The 16041-nt window shown below is 48.0% G+C and overlaps 1 protein-coding gene across 2 annotated transcripts in view; it reads right to left on the bottom strand.

Annotated features, from left to right (window-relative positions):
* The window catches only part of LOC120957409 (cyclic AMP response element-binding protein A), a 95500-nt gene that overhangs the window by 20216 nt on the left and 59243 nt on the right, over window positions 1-16041 (bottom strand). The window lies entirely within an intron of this gene.

Here is a 16041-nt window from a genome sequence, read left to right as displayed (position 1 = left end):
TTCTTTCATCTTTGGCGCGGCGCCTTAAACGTCACATAGCTGCCATCAATTTCAGCCTTTTATGAGCGATCTGTATCACAAACGCTCCATTTCTGGAAGCGCAATGAGCGGTTAAACGGCCGCTTGATCAACTTCCAATCGAGCTGATCGAGCTGAATTGCTCTGGTCGCGCGGCATCACCTGGCGCCCAAAGTAATTTGTCCACCCGTGGCCCAACATTCCGACCGTTCCTAAAGTCACACATTCTCCCTGCATACGGTTCTCAAACGGTACAAGCACAAAACATTCAAACCCCACGGGACAGCTTAAACATCAATTAAAGTGTCTCTCGAATCGCATCGAGGGGGTTCGTTCTTTACGCGCTCGCTGCAGTCTATCGTTTTGTGTGTGCGCTGTACAATAAATCGATCTCGTTCCAGCCACCCGGTACGGGTATGGCTTTTGAAATAATTATCCTCACAATCGGAATGTGGGCCATATGACAAATCGCTGTTACATATTCCCACCCAAAAAAAAAAACGGATCAAACGACTTCAATGCACGTCGAGCGGGGTTGGCGTACAATTTTAAACGATTTAGTAGATTCGATGATTTTGAAAGTTCTTTAACAGCTTTCGAAAGTGCGTGCATGCACTTTCCTTTCCCTTTGCGCCCCTCGCCACGACTGCACCCGAACGGGGGCAACAGAACGCAGGGCTCGGCAATGATGATGATGATGGATTTAGCTTAAAACAAAAAACAGCCCCAAGATTAAGTTGTTCAGCTGCTGCCCCACCCCGTGGCAAAGAGAGCGAGTGGAACCGGTCCTTTTGTGAAGAAGGAAAAGACGCTTCGTATTGCATGGGTAACGGTAACGGCGTTGTGTATTCCCTTCCCTTGCGAGCGCTCACATTCCCGGCCACATTCCCAGTCGCATTCCCGGGCAAAGGGTATTAGTTTTTTTTGTATTATTTCACTTGCTTTTAAATACCAATCAAAGGGCATACATACACAAAAAACAGAATGGAAAACATACGCATCGAGCATTAATGTTCACAGCGAGAAAAACGGTTTTTTCCCCGTCCCGGTTTTTGCAGCAACATTCTAAGCGCACATCAGCAGCGAAACAAATGAACCTTCTATCGCGGGGCGGCAAACCCGATCATTAGCATACGTAAGGGTGTAAGTAGGGTTGGTCCCATACCGAAACGGGTCTTCTCTATACGCACCTGTTGGTTCCAAATTTGCTCCCATGCATTCCCAGTGAGACCCAGTTTTTTTTTTTTTTTATTTAAACGGGAGCACACTGCACATTCGTGAGGCATGGTTGTTCATCATTTTCACAGGTCCCATCCATCCCTTCGCTATTTATTGCCTTGTGAGGTGAGTAAACACTGATTTGACTCCGTCCGTTTGCATGTGAACGAACTGCTAATCATAACAACAAAAGGGCGGCATTTTTATTTCCCCTCACCGACAGCTTCATTTAATTGACTTCACGTCCGTTGTTGCTGCTTGCTAGTGCATTTAAATTGGAATTAAAACGAACGATTTGAACTGTTCAAGCGGCGACGAACCTTTTATTTGATTTCTTTTTGCTTTTCTTTATTTTCAGACAGTAACATTTTCTAATATTTTTTTTCAATCGAAACTGTGTTTTATTGTGGACAAGACCATCCGCTGCTTTACTTTATTCCCCAGGCAAAGACGCTCAAAAGGCCGATCGCGACCGAGAAAAGCACGATCGGTCGAACCCTCTCTCCAAAATGCGCGCGCGTACCATCAGAACAAAGCCATTTCCATTTGAAGAAAGGAAAGGTCGCACATTTGTGTTTACCTTTCTTCTTTGCTGTCCGCCCTTTGCACCACCACCACCACCATTCCACCCATTTCACACGTGCATCCGAGCGCAGTTCGATAACGCGTAACGCCGCATCGATGGCGGTGCGGTGCGACACTTTGCCGCGAACATCGAAACAGGTAGAACTACTTTCATTTTCCAAACCTGATATCCCTTTTGCGCTCACTATCACCCTTTTTATCCCCGCACACCCCCCGTCCGTCATCCACCCCTTTGTAAACACACACACACACACACATACTGCACTATCTAGATCCTTTCCTTTCACCGCGGAGCCGCGGCCCTTTTCGGGGTTGGTCCGGACCGGCACACAAACGAGCCCTTTACAGTTTCCTTTATGCGCAACGCATAAACTTGTGGCACTTTGTGTGGCACAGGGGAAAGATGGCTTTTTGCTTTTTGCTCTCTCTCCCTCTCCTTCTCTTTCTCCTTTCCTCGACACCTTTCTTTTACTTTTGCTCTTCACATATCTCCAGCATATCCGTGTTTGATCCTTTCGTTTTTCTCTCTTTCTCCGCTTACTTGCGGACCGTTGTATTAATCGAACAGCAAAGGCTCAAGAAATGCAATAAAAGAATCTCAAACGAGCACTGTCCTTTTCCGGAGTTTTTTTTTGTTCAAGACAGGCACCGTTTAATTCTACACGCTGAGGACACTGTGCGTGACTTTTTGTAACTCAACCAGTGGACGTTTCCCAGCGTGCCCATTGAAGGTATGCATTTTCTCATCATTCTTCGCTTTCTTCTCCCTCTTCTTTTTTACTTCCACACGTTCCATTCCGATCGGTGAAAGAAAAGTGCTATCGCCGTACAACTACCGCACTTAAAATCGATCGAGTTTTCGGGATGGGGATTTTGAAAAAAAAACCCCGGCCGCGATGAAAAGAGGCAGAAGCGTGAAGAAGGCAAACGAAGCAAACAGAACCGAAAAGGCCGCCCAAAACCGAAATGATCCGGGGCGCACAGCGCGGCGTGGAAAAATACCGAAACCGATTATCGCTTATTATTTTAGTGCGTAGTACACGATTATGATTATTAAAGAGGCAGAAAACAATCTTATTAATCGATACCTGCGTGCGTGACTGCCGGGTCGAGGTGGGCCGGTGATATTGGTCGGCATATTTCGTCCTGCTTCGCTGTTGAAAGCGCGCTCCATTGCTTCAAAAGGGGGAATGTATTTAAAACAGATCTTGCTGTGCTTTTTTTCTCCCTCGTGAAGGACAATTTCTTGTTGAGGAAAAAAAGGAGAAAAAGTCCTTTTTCTCATGCCTATAAAATGGTTTCAAAATTAAACCATTCGTTACAGGATTGCTTTAGAGGGAAGGAGGGCAATTTCAGGCACATCATGTCACAGACCGGAAGCTCCAATACGCTGCTTAAGGATGGTGGAATTGAGAAATAATAATGATGCTCGTTCAGTGTCATTCTGATTAAATAATATGAAATATATCAAGGGAAAGAAGACGTCGAAGAGCTGATGCTACGTTCAATCTATTTCAAGTGAACGGTTTCTATTTATCTTCTGAAATTAATCTTCGTTTGCACCGTTCAAAGGTTAAATAGGAAAGGGTATGAAAGAATGCTAGCCACCCTCATCAATTCCACCAAACAAGCACACACACACACACAGACACACACAAACACACCTTCTAAAATTCGCCTACATTTCGCCCTCCCGTGCCGAAACCATGACGAACGACTTTGCGAAACGATACGTTAGGCAACCCCGTGTTAGAAAAAAATCCCCGTGTTGCCGCGTCTAACGCGCTTGTCGGCTGTTTTGTGACTTTCACTGCTTGAACTATTTCACCCCTCGCTTCAACGTCCTTCCCCGTCGGTCTGCCCCTTGTTGACGTACGCAAATTCCTAAACTGCATGCATGCGCCTTCTGCATCCCTCCCGCGCGAGCACGATCTATCTAGCGCTATGCCCAATCCATTTCACCTTCTTAGGCGGGACCAAGCGAGCGTATTCGCCGATCAATACCCAACAAAACCAACCACCCTGCATGGGGTGGAGTCTCGCACTCTCGGCCCTAAGTGATCTTGTTTCTCTTGCTGTCAAGAACTGAGCTTCCTCCGGGCTTGCCCCACCCTACGCGCTCCGGCGATGATTGGGCCCAAAATGATCTGTTTCGCTGTAGCGTAGGGCTTTTGTAACGGGGGTGACCTAACCACCAAGAGCCGAGGAGTGTGTGTGTGTGTGTGCCAACGGCTCGCTGGACCCGCGCAGGACGCGCCCGAAATCCTAACGCCCCGAAACAGTTTCACATTTGACCCAGAAAGTGGCCACAACTTCCAAATTGAAGCTGGACACAGTTTTAGCTACAGACCGAGTGTGTGCGCAAAAAACATCGGTTTCTTACACGGGTCGTATTTGTGTTTTTTTTTTGGTTTGCAAAAATTCACGATTACACAATCCGCAATCTCCGGTCACACCGGGCTTGCGTGGTGTTTGAAAACACGGGAGGTGTTTTATTTTTCCATCCGCTCCATCGTACCCGAGCGTGACAGAAACAGCCTGTATCGACACGGAGAGGAAATCAATCGATTTTTATGTTTTCGGTGTTTCTTTCACGCAGGGAAATGAAAGGTTTACGCAATAATGTTGCGAGTGTATGCCCTCAGGGGGAAACGGCAAGACCGGTAGCGGCGAGAGAAACCAAATTTTAACCTCAAAACTCAATCTCACTTTCATCGGTTTTTTTATCACAGTTTCCAAAGCGTTCCTTAGTGTTGGCCACCAATAAGTTTGAGTTTTGGTAGACAGAACGGTGACGAATTCACGTCACTCGATGCAAACTGTGGCCAAGCGAGTCAAGAAATCCTTCAGCTTGTGTAAATATTGAACAATTTTGAGGTTCCTTTTCGGCCACCGTGTGGAGCGTTTGCATGCGCGTTTAATGCATGAAGCGCATCGAATACTGCCGGCCGTCACGCTACAAGTAATCTACCCAAAAAAGGAGACGGAAGAATAATAGACCATCATGACGTTGGCACAACGAAGGCTCCCCAAAACGAATAGTGCAGCTTAGAAGATGCACATACACACACAACAAATAAAACGCTCAAACTAACATTGAAAGTGAAGCTGCCGCTTCGTTCCCATTCATTTGCAAATTGTGTGTACCTTCAACTGAGCTGAAGAGTGCATAATGTGTTGACATTTCAGAATCCGACGAAGGCGAAAGGGGTGGAATTGTGACAAACAACAACAAGAATGAAGACAACCTCTGGCAAGAAAAAAAAACAAATCCGGACTTACAGCGTACACGAAATGAAGCGAAAATTTAAATAAATCGCCTCTCACCAGACTAGGCCGCGGGCATCATTTTTCACCGTGCTGCGGCACCTTTCCATTATGTGGCTGCGAAACGAGTTTGCCAATTTTTGGAGCACAGGCTGAGCGTGCGGGCCACCCCCCTTCTCTCTTCCCCGTCAAATGTCAAACGGTCCTCATCTATCTTTCACTTGTGATTCACTTACTGTCTAAAATCGAAAGCAAACGCTTGCTCCGTACGGGGGATGGTTGGCAATACGCTAAGCAACGGGCGATTCATAGCGAGCTGCACCCAGCAGAAACTGCACGATCATCTTCATTACTACACGGCTGCTGATTGATTTGATGACACATTTTTCGCTCCATTCGATGGAATATGTAGAACCGAATCATAACTCACACACACGGGGCGAAGGGCGATAATTGTGTGTTTTGCTTCCCCAAAATGAAGATCAAGGAATATGGTAGAGAAAGAAAGGCTATTCTCACGGAAATTTAAAACTCTTTAAAAATTATTACCATACCATTAAACTGATTAAAAGCTCAAAACAAATTATGAAGCACATAAAACATAACCACCCATAAGCCGGATGCAGCCATGTTATTAGCAACAATAAAATAAAACTCAATTTCCAACGCGTTCAGTTCCATTTCACCTTCTGCTTGTTGCCAAGCGCCCGTCGCAAGCGCATTTCAGTTGTACTGAACACTGCAACACAATTTGCATATGATCCCTTCTTTAACACCGCCACACTCGATCGTACAATCGTAGTAGGGCCGTCACGGTGTAAACCTTTCGCCTTTTCGCGGTTCACAAGAGCTTTAATTTTCGCAACAAAAAAATGCCAACAAAACAGTATCGATCAGCCTCCTCCCCGGAGGCACCGAGCTACAAAAGATTGATCGCCCTGCAGACGACGAACCCGGTGGAGAAGAAAGTGTGTTTGTATGTAATTAATCGTGATTGATTTTTTCGCGAATAATGCGCAAAGACAGCAACAAAAAAAAGCAAAAAAAAACCACACACACACACACGGTTACGCCCTGCACGCTTTTTTTTTATTGATTTTTGAGCCCTTTTTCTTCTGCTCGATTTTATAATGCCCTATACACCCTTCTGGTCGCTCGGACTGATAAGCGGGCAGTTGACTTTCTCCTTTCATATTTTCGCTCTCCTTCGCTCCTCACCTTTTGAGCTTCCGGAGCAACAGGGAGCAGGGGAGTAACGAACTCATTTCCCTTCCACTCACTCTCTGATTAGCGTGCGGCCGCAATTTTGTGCAAACGGTGTAATTTTGGTTCGGCACCGAACGACGAACCCGATCCAGGTGGGGGAATTTGAACAAAATCGTGGCAAACTACTACGAAACGAGTGATCCTGCTTATTAGCAAGATCTATTTGAACGTACACACGCTCCACAGCAACGATAATACGTTCTCTGCTTATCGCGCCATGCCATTTTAACACAGCACTCCACCAGCGCTCTTATCGGTCAAGGGCCGACTGCACGAAGATCAAGTGCAGCAAACGCGTGTACGGATTATTCATCCAACGGCTCTCGTGTTTCACAGCCCCACGTGATCGCTACCCGCTGCAACTGCAGTTGTTTGTCCGAGCAAGCAAAAAACCCCGAACGCAGCATGCATCTCTTCAGTCACATTGTTTGTTCATTCATAAAAAACGGTGAAGGTTCGGTGAGGGAGACGGTAAGGTGCGAATATGACTAGCGTGTTCTGTATCAGGGTGTTTGGATTTATGAATGAAACTTGAGAGGAAGGGTTGGTACAGAACAAGACCATTTCTTGGGACAGTCGACGGAGTTGAGTTTCGCGTTGCATTGAGCGAATGGTTGTTTGGTTGATTTTTGCACCGATTTGTATGATTTGCTTACAGACTGGTTTCCAGGTTTGGGAAAACCCCAGCAACCCTATGTCGCCAAAGATGACGCAAGCCTCAGCGCCACAGATCTCCATATCTTAAAGCGTGTTAGCCACTCACGCTCTCTTTCTCTTAAAAAAAAAAGCCTAAGCTAAGCTAATCTCGGCATGACACGATGACTCACTCCATTTGCACCAGCCTCCTAATACATTACTCAACATTCGCTTGGAAATTGCAGTGTCGTTGCAGGTTCCACACGCGCCCCAAAGCCAGCGCCAAACCTCTTTTCTCCACCAGAACAACCACGATGACGCCCAGTGCCTTTCGAAAACTCCCAACCGGATCGAACAATCGAACCCTGGGTGGCTGTCGCTGCTAGGGGCATAACGGTTTCTTGGCGCAGACCCTATTACCTTCCCGCCTGTGTCGCCTGGGTCACCGCTGGGAGCGACGCAATTCCTCGACCTCTCGAACGGTTGAGACATATCGCCGGCAGCGTCTCCTAAGCGCCAAACGACTCTCGGGTCCAGCGGATCTTGTGCCCGTACGATGTTACATTCTTCGTGGTACAAGGGAGCAACCGACGAACACCACCAGCTACCGTGTGCACAATGGCCCGCGGACAGGTTCGTTCTTTGGAACCCGCTGCACACATTCCAACTGCGGGCAGGTAAGAATGTGCGGAATGTTTGGCCTTTTGGTGCACTTCGGGAATCAAGGGCAGCTTACGACTTACGGCGGTAGCGAGAGACAGAGAGACAGAGTGAACCAGTTTCGATCAGCAGGAATTAAACTGAAGTTTACCCACTGCTGATCTGTTTCTTTTGTAGAAGTTTAGCAATGCTCGTGTCTCGCTTCGTGTGCGTTAGGTGAAGAAACTCTGGTGCCACACCCGTCCTTGACATCGTTCCGCCAACTGTGCCCGATGGCAATGAACTTCCGCACGATTAGTCACCACCATCAACCTGTTGAAGCTAATCGGCACCGTACGCTGTTGTTCGCAAACTTATGCTAAGTAGATGAGTAAGCATCACACACACACGAATCCCACTCCACCATACCTTCCTCCCATTTTTAGCATGCCGCACACATCAAACTTTCAAACTATCAAAAAACAAGCAGCATGGGTGGGAACACCTCACACTCAATCCTTTGGCACCCGTATTTGTTCCCAGTGTTGTAGAATCTACGCCGCAAATAAATAGATGCACCGCCGCAACACACACAGGGTCTGCCCCGGGATTACCCCCGGATTGTGAAAGTAGGTCAAACTCCACACGGGTAGGATAGGTAGCACCGCTGGGGTGTGCAAAATACCACCCGAAAAACAGCGCGCCCAAGAATGTGTGCAACCAATATAACAAGAACTCCCCATCATTACAAGGCCCCCTCCCTGTAGTCCGTGTTCGATGAGCAATACCCGCTGGAATCTACTACGCCGTAGCGCGCGCCGCTGGAACTTTCTGACAAATTGGGGCCTTAACTGTCGCTAAATGGGCCAACAACATCCGAGTTTTGCTGGACAGATTTTGCGACGCTGATTGCGGTGCAGCGTCCGATCCACTGCGGCCGAGTGAATTATTATGAATGAGGTGGGAGTGTGTGTGTGTGTGCCGGTCGCTTAATCCGTCAAAGCTCGGCGTAAGGAGGGGAACGAAGATGTCAATGAACCTCCGCTCGGACTCCGCTGGGTATTAAATTGATGCTTACTCATCGCCACTGACCGGAATCGTCGTCGTCTTTGCACGGCTGTCGCGTTTAATTTATGCGGCAGCACCGTTTGTGATGCGAATAATACTCCTCCTCCGAAAACGGGGCAGAGGGTGATCCGATGACAACTGGACAGATGCTTCACAGATTGGAGCAAATCGGTCCACCACTTGTGGCGGATGCGTACAACCTGGGCGTGCACTTGATGATGCAGCTCACAGTCCCAGAACTGCAGTCACGATCGCGTCAAAAAGCTGTCGGTGGGTCTCTGGACTCCAACCGCTGCGGCACGCACGAACCGGATCGTCTGTCAAAGAGTGTGGTGGTTTTTGGGAACATTGAATCATTGGAGGAGGTCGCGTGAAGGCCTTTCAAAATTCTTCAAGAATACCCACCAGCAACTCCCAAAAGGGCGTTATGTTTGGTGCGAAATCTTCTGAATACTTCTCTATTGACACCCCTTGCGCTTCCTCGTCAATGTTTGTTTTCCATCCAAAGAGTTGTATTCCTCTATCTCTTCCTCCATCTCTCCCCATGTCCAAGAAGATTATCCAAATTGGGCGTGAGGGAGTGTCGAACTCAAGAAGTGAAATGAGTAAGACACAGGCACCGAACCGGGAGAACGTGAAGTGTGTGTGTGTGTGTGAAGTCAACTGAGGAACGTAGTCAGAACGTACCTGATGAGCCGGTCGAAATTGCGAGGTGAACGTTCTGCGTTTACCTCATCATCGTCACCGCTCTGTCCCGGTTTCCAACGGCTCAGTCCGTCGGCAAGTTTAATGCTTCCCTAAAGGCCGGAGTCCTACGTCTCGAGTGGATTTATGAGTTTGGTGTGGACAAAGGCAGCAATCAATTTAAATGAAGGTAAATTTTTATTCAAATTCCGCAACAGGTTGACGGCCCCTGTGCGTTGCCGCTGGACGCAGTAGAATGATGAAAGCAGAAAAGAATTCCACCAAGAATGGGGAGTCGCGATATTCCACCTTCCCAAAGACAATGCGTGTGAAGGGTTGTGTTCGATGCGTTTGTTGTTATTAGAAAGAACATTCGGTAACATGTATAATGTTGGAGTTCATAATCTTTTTGGAGTAAAATGAAGGATCAAATTCTAGAAATCCAGCCTTTAATGGTACAAATATCCACCAGATGTTGACAGATATAACGATAAGAGAAAGGTAAAAAATTCCCCGTAAAACCCCATTTGCCCTCTCTCTCGCCGGGCTGCAAGCTCCAATATCTGTACGGGACAAGATGCCATCTCGGTCACGCATCTGGCCGCATGGTTCCACTCATCCGTTGGGGCGTAAATTCTAGCTCCTCTGCGCATAACCTCACTTATCATGCGTAGTCATCCATTAATCTCGCAGACTCTCTCTCTCTCTCTCTCTCTCTCTCTCTGTCTCGTGGTCCTCCACTCATTCTTTGGAGGTTCGTTTCGTGTGTGTGTGTGCCAGTGTGTGTGTGTGTTTCTCTGTTTTATGTGCTCCTTTCATAAGCCGGTTGATGCGATATTATCGATACGTGAGGGCTCTCGAGAGCCGCCAACAAGCCAGCAGCGAGTAACGGCATCCCCGCTTTTGTCAATTTCGACACCGTGATATCTGCCTGCTTCCCTTCCCCATAGAGCCTGTGCACGCCAAAGTTCTGCGGGAGTGGCCCGGACCGGTTAGTGTCCATAGCAAGCGTGTCGGGCTGTCCGGGCCGCTTTTTGGAAACACGTTTTTTTCGGTGGCCAACGCCTCGGGACGAAGACGACGACGCCCTTTCAGCTTCCAAAAAAAAATCTCCAACATTCCCTGGACACACACTGTGCATGCGTGTGTGTGTGTTTGTGACCAAAACAAAAGGCAAACAACCTTAGCGGGAATGGACACTCGCGGCCAGAACCGGACCACGCCGATAAGCTATGTTGAAGCGTTGTATGCGAAAGGACGAGAGAGAGAGAGAAAGAGAGGAGAGGACAAAACACACAACAAAACATACACGCATTTCAATCATGTGACGTCTTGTTTCGCCCGCCTGACCAGATCCCTCAGGTCTCCGGTTGTGCGGCACTTACAAACAGGTTGTAATCTCGTCCAAAGTTTCGGCTCGCCCCGCACGCAGTGAAGTACACGCGCAAAAGTCCACTTTCACATACGGTGGTCCTGGAGAGTTCCCGGGGCCACGAGACTGGACTGGAGCAACGCACTCCGAGTTCGGGGTAATGATAAGCTGTCAAAGAAGACTAAATCATGCTACACTCCATCACCACAACCACCACCACTATTACCGTTGCCCAATTTCTCGAGCAGCTCCGAGAACGAGATCCCCTCCGGGGACTTGCCCAATAACGATCACAGAAAGCAGAAAGCCAAAACCCTCCACAAAGAAAGCGAACCGGGCATGCCGAAAATAATTCATCACGCACCCGCGTGTACGCACTTCCTGTACCCGTGTGCGCTGCTTGCCTGTGAGAGCTGTCTCCTCAATTTTCGGTGATTTTGTCGTGACGCGTGACGCAAAAACGCAATCCCACTGCTCGCATGGCACCAGCAATACCTGAAACGCCCCGAGGGCACATGAAATGTAGCTTCTTTTTGGCTAAATTGTTGATAATTTCCTTTCTCCAACGGTCCACCAAAGGGAGAGTGGCGAGACGGAGCAAGAGCGCTTGAAAATGGAATCCAGATGAAGATAATGATAGAGATCTACTTCAAATAAAAAGCTCTTCACTGTGCCGCTGCCGTTGCCCGCTTAGATAAGCATGAAAGCTTTATGAAGTTCTGGTGTCTGGTCCATTGGGCGTGTGTGTGCTTGCGCCTGCGGAACTATCGCTGCCCGAAAATGCAGATCCGTGGAGGTCGGTGGCAAATCACGAGCATCGACATGCTTTTAGAGCTTGCAGAATTGGAAGAGGAGCTACCAGGGCTGATCATTCCTCGAGTCTGTAATGCACCTGTTCGTGTTCGTGCAAACGTTTCCGCAAGGTTGCATGTGTGTGGCTGTTAAAGCTCTTCTGCCGACGGACGCACCAGACCGTGACCATGTTCTGGAGGTACAGGCCCCCGCCGGCGTCGGCACACGAACCCTATCTGTGATGCAACACTGTATCGACGCCAGAATACACCTAGAGAAGATGGAGCATGTGTATAGCACTTTTACCCCGGTGGAACGTGCGCATCACATGTGTTCTTCCGCCCGTGCAAGACAACATTCCACCGCTCAGCAGAACATTGGGTAACGGTCAGAAGAACCATTCAGCTGCAATTGAAGCATGAAACGATCGCCAGACTTTATACAACCTATCTTTTGCACCCACAGAGAGGGGCACATGTGGTCACTCGCCGCGTTTCCAATAGGCGATATACGTTTGGTTTGGATTCGTTCGTTCGTACGTTTAAATAATGGTGAATTGGAGAGGTGGTGCCGGCCCGACGACCCCTCAATCCTGGTCGTCCAACTGCACCTGTAACGGCGGTGGCAGCGGCAACAACCCTGGAGGGTTGTGTAATTTGCGTTATCAGTCATGGGGAAAACAGGTTTCCCCATGCTTGCAACGGTTGAGACAACTTCTAAAACATAATTATAAGCGGACTGGCAGGGCGACCTCGCAAAAAGCCTGGAACTTCTCTTGCTCTTCATTTTATGCGTGTATTCCGTGAAAATATTTTTGGAGTATATGCGGCTAAGTGAGCTTTAGAAGACGTTATCATTATCTAACTGGTTTTAATTTTTCAAATGTTTCACAATGCTCTAACTTCAAACAATACCCACCCATCACGGACAACGCTAACAACCAGATCACAACCTTTCATCATCACGAGATCTTTGGGACATTAGCATACTTTCCCGGGCCATTCTTAAGTTCTTCTCTTCGTCTCGTCTCTTCGGCTTTTGCTGTGACAGTTCCACAGCACTGTTGGGGATTATTCTGTCACGATTACGACACCCAGTCCCGTAGCAACGTAATCGTAGCTGCGTATGTAGGTCAGCGATCGTTAGTCAATGTAGTGTGGCCGGTCTGCGGCATATCGACAGAGCCGGAACTAGTTGTTATGTGTGGCATTGGTTGGAGATTTACCGCAGAAGCGAAAGCCAGGCTGCAGGCACCACGCCCTTTTGCCAGCAATCTTGGGCCCCTCATCCCATGTCGTTGCTGCATCGAACCATACCTGAACACGAATGAGCTCTGATGAATCTGACGAGGCCTCGCAGACATCGAATCGCAAAATCGCAAGTCGTGCAATTTTCCCAACCATCAAAAGGGGTATAGTTAATCCGGTAGCACCGAAGTTGCACTTAATTTGGCTGCCGATGCTTGGCTCCGAATTAGACCCCAAACACATCCCCAAACATGGGCCAGAAATCACAATCACCTAAAAACTGACATCAGGCACACGTGCCTGGGCAACGCACAAAAACATACAACCCCCGTCACGTCGTCATCTGGCGAGCTTAGGAGCTGCACCATAAATCAACGACCGTTCCGTTGTTTGCCGGATTTTCGCAAAGGATTTTGCGGGTCTTGGGGCACACAGCGAAAAAAAAAACCACACACAACCTCAAACACACACGCGAGGCTTTCGCGTTCTCCTTACCAGTGAAGCCTTACAAATAAAAAACTGTAAAACCGCTCACCGCTTCTCTCCCGAGCCGCTGAAGGAGGAGAGCAGCAAGAAATGGCGTTATGCAATGTGACTTTAAAACAGTAACGCGCAAACTTTTTGCCACTCGCAACCTGATTTATGGGGCGCGAGATATTACGTTGATATTCCTGCAATTATTCCTGCCTCTAAATGTAACTCGTGCCATGAAACGTTGACCTCTCAGAAGAACGTTTTCCCAGCGGAGGTCACTATTCGCAGAACAGCTCGCGTGGTTTTCCGATTTGCTCTCTTTGTGGCGATTTGTGCCGTTACTGATTCTATCATCCGGCATGACACATATCGGTTATGTCATCGAGAGAACCACTTTTGATGTCTTTTTCATGTGTTCGGTCCCGGGGTCGGTTCGGGTTCTGTTTCCACCCTTCGTTGCCGGTCCGGCGCGTAAGAATGCAACAACAAACAAAAAAATCCCCGAATGACCATTTGCTGTTTATTTGCGTTTTGCGCGTTCCGGTATATGCGGCGTACATACATGCCCGGTGCCACAGAGACCGTACCGTGCTCCAAACCATTTCCACCGCATCCGTAGAAGTTCTCAATACAACAGGCACAAAAAAAAAGAACACTTCGTACAAGCGCACGCGGATCGCGCGAGTTATAATTTGTGTGAAGTAACGTTTCGGCGGACCTGGGGGCCGCTTTTGTAGGGCATCTCGGTGTCTATGTAATTATTTTTTTGCACGCCGCTTCCCCGCGCTTCGCTAGAATACAAGAAGAGAGAGCGAGAGAGCGACGAAGATGACAGACGAAGAAGTCAAGAGCAGAAGTGGGATCAATCACGCTACACGCAGTGTACAGCCATCGGTTCGGTTTCGGTTTGCATCGTCGACCTACATTGGATCAAGCTTCACGACACGCTCGTCTCGTCTAACAACTAACCGCAAAACATAACCCCACGCAACGAGAGCTCACCCACCACGGGGTGAAGCGGAGAAGGGACGCACGAAAAGTGACTCAAGCCTGTAATGCGTTTTCCTTCTCCCGGGGGCGCTCTCGACAGTTTCATTCATCGATTCCGGACGCACGAAGAAATTTGATTCGTCCGGCGCCGTTTACTTCGCGCCATTCATGTCGCTACTTCTACTACTACTGCTGCGATGTTGAGCGAACCAATGTACCCTCCTAGGGTGGGCGTTTGCAGGAGCTTTCCTTTTATTGTCACTTCCTTCTCTTCCCCCATCCGAGATAGAGAGCCACCATGCCGTGCCGTGCACAGTGACGTCGCGGGGAAATAAAATCTTTCCACGGGAAATTCGATCACCGCTCGGTGCGAAACGTTGCCGCCGGACGGGATGGAGCGGAAAAATGGCCACGACAGATTCTCATGGTCAATGGCCGTAGGTCGGATGAATGGAAACGGAAGGAACCGGCAGTTACAGACACTTAGTTTTGCAACGCATTTTTTCGGTTGTTATGGGGTTTTCCTTTCTCAAGAAGGAAATATAATTATAATGAGTCTTGGAGCTCTTCGTTTCGGTTCACTGCTAGATCAAAGCGAGTAGGAACGTGGAGCGTTTAAACTGAGAAACAGAGCAGAAGTTGCTACGCAATATATAAGAGAGCTATTCAGAGACGGCAGAAGTGTATAAGAAATTGTCATCGACAAGACATATCCATCCACGAATTCTGATCTTGCTGGCACACTTTAGGACTTTTGGAGTTAATGTTCCAATGGATTTCACGCTCAGTAGTAACGCTTTTTAACTTCAAAACTAACAAATGATGACATTTAAAAGGTAAGTTTACCAACTGTCCCCTTGGCTTTACAAATTTGAGCATAACAAATTACGAAATTAATGAAGTAGCCTTGTCCAAACGAGCAACTGCCATTTCCGAAACTCATTTCAAAGTTCCCGTTGTATTAAATGTTTGTTTTCCGAGATTTCACTCATCAGTTACAGTCCAGCAGGGTTTCGTTTTGGGCTATCAATCTCCGCACCAAACGGTTATCGAGGAAAGAGAAGATAAAAAGTACCAAAATAAACAGATGATCGGCAAATGAGCAGGAACGAAGTATCATCTGCAGCTGTAGATGAAGTTTGAAATGTTTCTAGGCATTTGTTTTCTTGCAATGTTCACTGTGCTATGTCCAACCCAACCGGGATAGATCTCTGTTTCTTCTGAAACGTTATCAAATTTACAACATTTCACATCTGTCTTCCTGTCATTACCCACAGACGCTTATCTTGCCGATCGCCCGCCACATGGCCACATGTTTTGCCACGACTAGAAAAATGCAAATTTCAGCAGTCAACACCCAATCTCAGCAACAGGGTGTTTTTGGGCATCCCAAGATACCCCAGAGAGGTCGGCACACAACCTACACGAAGGTGACATTTGACGAAATACAGCGGCCGCGCGTGGAAAGGAAATGTGACATTAATCCCTCGAGGTTCAGCCTCTAACCCTGTCTCTGGACCGGATGTAGATGGTTTGAGGGAACTCAGGGAATGGCTTCAGAGGAGAGAGATAGACCGACGATACCAACACCAAAAAAACGCGTCTCTTTGATTGATGGTTCCGTTTCGGACCGTCGACATTCGGCATGCCGTTAAGCTACATGCAGAAACAAGCCCCGAAGAAAGGGGACGAAGGCAATGGAAAGGAAAACCATCACAACGTCCCATAAACACACACACACACACACACAAGCCGTAGTTTGCAAATCGCGATTCGCGAAATTGA

The sequence above is a fragment of the Anopheles coluzzii genome, chromosome 3 (assembly GCF_943734685.1).
Source record: "Anopheles coluzzii chromosome 3, AcolN3, whole genome shotgun sequence".
Taxonomy (NCBI): domain Eukaryota; kingdom Metazoa; phylum Arthropoda; class Insecta; order Diptera; family Culicidae; genus Anopheles; species Anopheles coluzzii.
The sequence above is the reverse complement of the archived record's forward strand: the minus strand, read 5'-3'. Positions and strand labels throughout refer to the sequence as shown.